The sequence below is a fragment of the Sinocyclocheilus rhinocerous genome, unplaced genomic scaffold (assembly GCF_001515625.1).
Source record: "Sinocyclocheilus rhinocerous isolate Xijiao unplaced genomic scaffold, SAMN03320098_v1.1 scaffold335, whole genome shotgun sequence".
NCBI classification, from domain to species: domain Eukaryota; kingdom Metazoa; phylum Chordata; class Actinopteri; order Cypriniformes; family Cyprinidae; genus Sinocyclocheilus; species Sinocyclocheilus rhinocerous.
Window position 1 is genome coordinate 287,188 of NW_015659708.1, and position 8,668 is coordinate 295,855.

Genomic DNA, 8,668 nt, shown 5'->3' on the forward strand with positions numbered 1-8,668 from the left:
GTTTTTTTTCATTCTATATATTTCATTTTTACTATAGCATAAGATATAGTGAATTATATGTTTATTATTACATAAAAATAATAAAAATCTGTGTCATAAATCTGTATGTAATCATGACTCTGCAATAAAAAATCTTCTTTGTCTCTGACATGCAGCTTTAGGAAAAACTTTGCCCAGATTCTTTTAATCACCGTTCAAGTAACTCTATATGCAGATGGACCCAAAGTGGGAATTTCAGCCTCGCTTTGGAGTTCATCTGAAGACTTTGAACTTGAACCAGTGTATGTCTGTGTCCCTGAGACCCTTAACCTGTGATGTCTTCAAAGGTCACAGGTGAGGTCCTTGGGAACACAGCTGTATATGATGACATCAGTCATTAAAAACACATGACACATGGTCTCTCGGCAACATCTTGACACAGACGAGTCTGATTTTGGCATGATTTTATGATTTGAATGACACATTATCCTGGGTAACTGCTAAATAAATTCATATACTTCCCTCCGAAGAGTCACATTCAGATTCCCCTCTGGTTCGTCTTTCCTCTGAACCCGTCTTGTGTCGTGACTGACATTATCACAGGCACACCATTAGCACGAGTGACTGCCTAGCGACTTGAAACTCGCTAGGCTACTTCTACTCCACGTTACCTGAAACGGCACCACAGATTTCCAGACATCCGTGGTATCAGCTTCAGACCACTTTGACGCAGCTGTTGGGGACGGTACCTATTGGCTGACTTTGTGCCCTGACCACACGGAGCGACCAATCCAAAGCCAGCCTAGGTTCACGACCCCTATACATTTCTCCCGAGGCTTCGATGCGAATCTGTTCCATGAAACCATTTTACGGGTTAGCCTGCCATCTTGTGCTCATTAATGCCAAACGCTTTGGTGATGGATGTTGCCCCGGAGCGGCTCATACGAGACATGTTGTTTGTATTCTTTTTCTGCAGAGAACATAATTATATTTTACAGCGTGAACATGAAGAGAATGTATAGGCGTTGTTTATTTTTAAAATTAGATACAGTTTGGTACTATATCTGTAAAATATGTAGGCTGTATGATTCATTACATGATTCATATGTATATCATTATGTTTGTACTTAGTGTCATATGGAGCATATTTCAGCATATTTTTCTTATGCGTCCTTGATGGTGATCTTATTTAATAATTTATCCAATGCGTTCATTTAGCATTTTTGCATAACCTGAAATGACAAAATCTGATCTAAAACATTGTACAGTGACCTGAAAATCAAAGCAAACTTGTGGATAATTCGTGACCATATTATATAATGTGCGTCACATTTTCTCTCAACCATATGTTCATGTCTGTTGTTCTACCCAGCGCCTCAAGCCATGAAACCAAACAGTTATGATTAAGTTATACACAAAGCAGAGGATCTCTTCAAAAAGTCCCCTGGATCTGAGTAGGCAAAGAGTGACTGTCCCTCTCCTTTCTGCTGGTGCTTTGAGACATCAGATACGGAACATCAACCTCCACCATCTGGTATGCAGTGGATTCATTTAAAAGCTATACCAGAAAACTGTTTCACAACAATGCATAGAGCTGATGAGATTGAGCATTGAAATCAACAAGTGGTCTCCTAAATGGTCTCCTTCCGACAAACACACGCAGGGTGCCAAATAGCCTTTTTTTCTAGAGCGTATTTTCATTTTGAAAGCCCCTCACCATTATCAAGCGTGAAGTGGTTTGAATATTTGCCCATGTTTTGTGTAAAGCAATTGGTTCCTTACCAAATGTCTTGTTTCAATGGATAAGTCAGAGAAAATCTACAATTGCACATAATGTTTGGAAAGATGGGAATATAAAATGCTGAAGAAATCATTTAAAAAAGGCTTTCTGAGTGAGATGAAGACTATTGATGCCTACAACCTCACATTTTTCTTTAGTTGGTGCTTGAAGGACGTTTCCGAGCTCAATAAAATCTCACTATAATAGGGAAGTTAAGCACCCATCAGAGACTATAGACTAGTTATTTTCACTTCATGTATCTTGAAGATCCAGTGTGTTTTTCTACTCTATGATGTGCTGGATGGACTTACTGTCTTAACAGGATACAAATTTAGTCACATTATTGGATAGAATATCAGCCAATTTGCATTCCCTCATTCATCATCATACATTTTAATGGATAGCATACAATAAAGGCAATGAACATATACTCCATATTTCTTTTCAGTGCATTAAAGTGCAAAACCCATATATAAATATAGCAAACTATATGCATGATGTTATGTTTACTTATTTGCAATACAAGAAAAAGATGTCAAATAGCTATGTACTCAAAGTTTACTACTGTTACACTTATAAACTAAAAAGTAAACCAACTAGAAGTATTTAAATAATACACATAAAAGTGTTAATGCACTCATATTAGTATACTTACTACATAATATGTACTTGGAAAATATGCTAGAAACTTTTCTAAAGATTAATAAAATCAACTTTGTAAGGAAAGCATTATATTATACTTTGCTTGTAATTGTGTTATTTCACACATATTGGTTTATCTTGTAAACTTAGTAAGTAAACTTAAGTACACTTATGTTCAAGTTTATACGAAAAAAGCTTTGGGGTGAAATTGCCTTCTTTACAAAGTTAATTTTATTAATAATATTAACATAACATCTTATTAATCTTTAGTAAAGTTTAAAAAAAATGTTTTTTTCATAATTGTGTATGTATTTTAAAACTAATAAACTTAAGCATGTAAATTTACAAGATAGTATGTCAAAGTAGGCTATACTTGCAATTCTTAATTACACCTTTTTAATTAGGCCTACATCTCAATCAACAGATAAAGGGCCAGATTTACTAAACGGCAAATTAGTGTTAATGCGCAATTCAAAGTGCTGATTGGAGGGGAAAATTCTGCGTGTGATTTACTGACAATCCGCACATTAAAGACCACAGACGCGGCCAGATCATTTCCATAATGACCAGCGCAATCTATCAAGAGCAGTGCAAAATTACTGCCTACTTTAAGACATGCTTTTTTGAGCGTTAAAAAACACAGTGTGTCGATATACCGCATGGCTATGAGTGTGATACTGCATTTATACAACAGTTCGGCATGAGTGTGTAAATACATAAGAAACAACGGAGTGCCTTTTAAAGTCCTCTTTTGTGCAGGACTACTTCCTTCTGCCAAAGATTCAAATCTCAAGTTGACAGTTTAACAGCTGAGCCCCAGCCTCCATTACTAATTCGAAAACATCACTTTAGAACTAGTAACGAAAAAACATTGAGTTGCTTCATTGAACGCTTATTGTATTACTGTATTAAAAGCTCTCTGTATTATGTAGAGTCAAGTATTATGAGAAAGAGGTGGACTGAGCAAGTGTGATTACCTGCATCTGATGCAGCATTCATTCTTCAGCTCAATCTCATATTCACAACGAGCGCCAAAAGTTACATAGTGCTGCTTTAAGGGTGATTTCTGATGACAGCGCTGCTAAATGCATTTGTTGGCTGCGTCTTACAAGGTGTTGTTGAAAGTAAAAATAACTTCCTTGTTTACAACCCTGTTTCAGTCTCTTTCAGTATAAAAGTCTTTACTGCTGCTCACAGAGTCTCTGCAGAGCAAAAGTGGGCGTTACTGACTTTGTGGGTGTTTTCAAACTGCTAGGTGTTTCTAAATCATGCAATGAAAATGATCCCCGTTACCTGACCCCTAAACCTACCTGTCACTATGACATCAGCCAATCAGGTAACATGGTCGAAAATGCCTCTGTTTTGGCCTCGCCTACTGATCTGGTAACTCCCATGACTTCTCATCTAATGGTGGAACAATGTAACTAAAATCACCATCACGAACACACACACCGTTTCCCAATTAAATAAATTATTATTTATATAAAATATTATTTATTGAATAATAATATTTAATAAACAACAACAACAGCCATCATAAAAGTTGCTAGCCAATTCAGTCAAAAGTATACAGCGCTCTGATACAGCACTGAGGTTACACAAAATAACGTGATGAAATTTTGCCCTTAGCCAAAACAATTTGCTCTGGAACAAATAATAGATTAAGGAGAACAAAGACTGCCTGTTAAATTTACCCAAAGCAAATTATAGCCCATGTTTAACCACTATAGAGACATCAGAGCCAGCGGCAAATTCCAGAAGATCTGTTCTCGGCAGGTTCATGAGCACTGAATGGCCGCTGATGCTCTGGAGCTCACATCTCCGAAAAAGTCGAAGCAAATTTTCAAATAGATGTTATCTTTATTAACAAACTGCATATTTGAAGTCTAAAGTACATTCTCGCCTAAAACAAAATACATTCCGTGACAGAAAAACAGTATTATATATAATTGTTGTGGATTTGGGCGTCTGCTATGACACTCACTGTGAGAAATACTGCAAGCAGAGTGATACAATGGTGAAATGGTTGGAGTTCTGATATCGCACTCCTCTCAGCCAATCAGATTCCAGGACCAGAAAGAACTGTTGTATAAATGAATAAATAAATATTATTATTATGATTTTTTAAAGAATTATAATTACGTCTCCGGAGCTTTACGAGAAAAGGCACAGAAACATCTCTCTGATACAGTTTTGGAAGCGAAAAAATAACAGACAAATATAAGACCTAAATTCATGATTTGGTGAGATTATAAATATTTTCTCTCCTTTTAAAACTTTAGTACCTTTTTGCTGGACAAAGTCCTGCAACGGTCCATTCCCTGCTCTCTTTTTTATAGCTCTGCAATATAGGCCTAGTGGAAGTACAATAACACCCAAACATTTCACTTTTAATCAGTGACATAGCATTTATCAGTAGCACTTACAGAAAAACAGATAGGGCCCACTTCAGAATCATAATTAAAGGTGCAGTAGGAGATCTTGGAAAATGCTAACTTTCAGCATCGTCATTTAGTTTCAATCTTTCTGAAAATCCTTTCTGAAAATTCGTTTGTAAACGAATCCGCGATAAAAATGAAGTGAGCAAAGGACCAAGTTCTTACTGATGCAGTCTGGAACTTCATTAAAAATAAAGTTCATCCACTCTTTCCTAATGTTGGGCTCAGAAGGAAGGCAATGCAAAGACTATTTTTTCCACAACTTTGCACTACACAGTGTCTTGTTGTCTTTCTGAGCCTTTATCTTTATTGTTTGGTCACCTGCGGTCGCCTCTCTCCTAAATGGAATAATGGGGGTTGGTGTTAAAGTCGGCATGAAACGGAAGTTGCGGTCCTCTTTTCTTCTCTACTGTGACGTACGTATACCCGAGTGACACGGCATCTGAAATGAGAGGGCGGGACTTGATTTCGTCCTTCAGGAATTGATTGGATCGTTGGAAGTTGGGGCATTGCTAACAAAATGGAGGCAGATCTGAATGCCAGTTTTCAGTTAGTGGTGGGGGATTTCTCTCCACTGGATTCACAGCCGACACCCAAGCATGAATAAATGTTTTATTTATTAAGGATGACGATGACGTTCAACGGCACAAACCATGCCTAAACAGCACGCGCACACGCGAGAGAGAGAGAGAGAGAGAGAGAGAGACTGCCTGAATGACTGAGCGCGTCCTCCATCAGGTTAAGTCATATTCATGAAAAAAATTAGTTTGCGATGTCCTAAGAGTAATGTTGTCGTGATATCCTAATATCTTTTCAATGTTTAGGGGTAAGGTACTCCCTCATGACTGGTGTCAGTGCTATAAGGTGAAGCATCAGCTTCAGATTTCCCCCTGTCTTTTATCCCAGCGTTTAGCCCTCACATCACTAGCTCCGCCCTTGCGCCATAGCTCGTGACCGGAAGAGAAGATGAGTCGTTTTGAGGGGGAGGGGAGGTTAACGTTTTTGATTAAAGATTACGAGGGCACATGAATTTAAAAAAAATAATGAAGTGCCACGGATAAATTATTTATAATAAACACTACAGTATTCCATAAAAAAAATAACAATTTTCAATTTTGATTTCATGCCGACTTTAAGGGTAGGGAGAGAGAGAGAGCGTACTTCTGTTGCGTGATCTTTGATATTTCTGTCCCCCTCACTTCTGAAATGATGGCTACGCCCCTGCTACTTGTTCTACAGATCTGTGTGTAGGCTACTTGTGTTAAATGCTACTGTTTTTGACAGCGTTGATAACGTTTATGACAGATAATATCATGATAATTTTTGCGTTTCCCTTACCGAATGCCTTATCCTTTCAGCCGGCGATACAGTGTTGCCAGATATTGATACTAAAACAAACAAAAAACTGAAAATAAATAAAAATAAACCGAAATTATTTCCAATCTTTTGCAAATAAGATAAGATAAAGATATTGCTGACTCTAAACTGCAACTTCCTGCTTTATTCACTTTCTAAAGTGTTAAATTAAGTGGAAAAGACAAGTCCAAAAACGCTTATAATAGCTGGATCTGGCAACACAGAGGCTGCGCCCGCGCCCTCACTCACAACTTTCAAACTTCGTTCACTCCGCCAGCGTTTCGCAGCGATCATTTTCATACCAGGGACGCTAAACATTCTTGCAAACTGTCTAAACCGAATTATACATGTCATGCAGGCATTCATATGAGGAGTTTAACAGCAAATTAGTCATTCAAAGAACACATTTTATTTTTGAACATGAGAAAAAATTACCTAGGTGCTCGGTGGCCTCATAGCTGGTTAGGGGCCTTGTCCACAAGCCGTCATTTTCGCAGACTGGCTTCAATATAAGCTGTTTTTAGACTAACGAGAAAGTTTTGAGCTATGAAACTTACAGGATGTTTTTTATAGTACAATGACATATATGTGAAAAGAATTTTGGTGGCTGTTTGACCAATCAAATGAAATAGACGTTTCAGTCTATTGAAATGAAATGAAATATCAAAGCCATAAACCGATTTGTAAACCACAAACAAAATAAGAGATGTCGAGCCAAAATCTCGTTTTCCATTTGTTAAACAAAACGAAAAAAAAATGAGCCATCTTTCCATTTCTTGAGTGTACTATTCCTCCACGGAATGCAAACATTAAATTTTTGGTTCATAACGGAATGATCGGATGATACACTGAATGATACAGAGGAAGGATTTGGCATTTTATGTGTGTTATTAAAGAAATGCTATAGGTCTTTAAATAAAAAAAATGCTCAAAGAACCTTTTTCCATTTTTCCAACTTTTTAGAATGCATATTTCTTTTCAGTAGCTCATAACTGGAATGATTGTACTCGTGTTTTCTTCGGCTATAAAATGATACAGCTTACGTGATTTGACTCTATCACATTACGTTCACTCATAACTGTTTATATTTCTTTAATATTACCCATACGTTAATTCTTCGCGTTCGCAGTCTCCACCACAGCAGGCGGCGCTGTGCCACGAACCGTCGACGCCGAGCGAGAGACGAGGAAGAACTGGCATTTTGCCTTTCAAATAATCACAGTCGCCCACTGTCCATCATCTCTGCTGTTGTGAAAGCGCTTTGCGAGTAAGGTGCGTTGTGTTTCGAATATTTGCCGCTTTTTATTATCGAACGAATGAAAGTAGTCTCTTTTTCCATTGAAAAGCTGTCTTAGTCGTGTTAGCAGGCAGCTAACAAAAATCGCCAGTGCCTCACATTTTACCTGGAACTACAAAAGCTCGTGGGCTTCACTGTACATGATGGCAGCCAGTCTACAGCATCCGCTCTTTTATGCCTGTTATACTGCGTGAAATAATGTATATTTTTAACTAATTTTGAATTGAAACACAATATTAATATGTAAGATCTCGCTGTAAAAACGATGTAGTCTTTTTCATGCTGTGATAAAGATGTAAGTTAGTAAGCAATACGTTAGCCGATTCGTTGGCGAGATGGGTTTTTCTATTGTCTTGAGTCTGCTAACAGCGCTTCAGTCGATTCGCTCGGTTTTAAAATAAACCGCTCACACAAATATAAAAAACCCATGCAACTCATATCCCCTCCATTCTTATGAAAATGGTTTTTAGTGAGTGCATTTTTATATAAAAATATTTGTTTGTGTGTATATAATTAATGTACAGTTTTTTTTTTATAGCTGTTTTAGCGCTTTCTTAGCCAAAAACAGCATTTAATTCAGTTGCGTAATTTTTATTTACTTCCGTATTTTTTACTTTTTTTTTTTTTTTTACAAACGATTTTTTATCATCTAAAAACTATAATATTAATAGCCTTAGCATTATTTTATCAGTTGTGAATGAACTATATAAATAGATTCAGTGAAGTTGTTGAATGGTTAATATTATGTAATTAAACACAATAGTCCTAAGTGCCAAACAAATATATGAAATAATATCTTGTAAATAATAATTGATTTTGTTTCACCTAGACTTAAAGTCTGTTTTATATTAATTTATTCCTTTTTCATTGTCTGCAGTAAACTTATTTAAAGCTGCAGTCCGTAATTTTTTTTGGGTTAAAAATGATCCGAAATCAATATTTGAGCAAGTACATAACCAGCCAGCGTTCAAAACTATCGCCTTACTTTATCCTGTTTCACAACTGTTAGCTTATAATAATGTTCTTTAATTTGAGTGGTACGGGTAGGTTTTCGCGGGAAATTCGAGCATGCTGCTGCGTCATTACGTCACGTCTGTAAACATAAAGAAGTTGTCCCGGCTACTAGGCTATCGCATGTGAGGATCCTGCAGGTGGCGGATCGTTTATAGCCTTTTC

The 8,668-nt window shown here is 37.0% G+C and overlaps 1 protein-coding gene across 2 annotated transcripts in view; it reads left to right on the forward strand.

Annotated features, from left to right (window-relative positions):
* Positions 1-686: 686 nt before the first annotated feature.
* Positions 687-8,668, forward strand: part of LOC107724089 (chromosomal protein D1-like) — a 10,852-nt gene continuing 2,870 nt past the window's right edge. The window contains exon 1 of one of the 2 annotated variants that reach the window (XM_016532871.1): positions 687-1,513. The gene's annotated coding sequence lies outside the window, so the exon portion shown is untranslated. Of the gene's footprint in view, positions 1,514-7,341; positions 7,468-8,668 lie in introns of those variants that run through there. The other variant, XM_016532870.1, reaches the window with a different exon arrangement.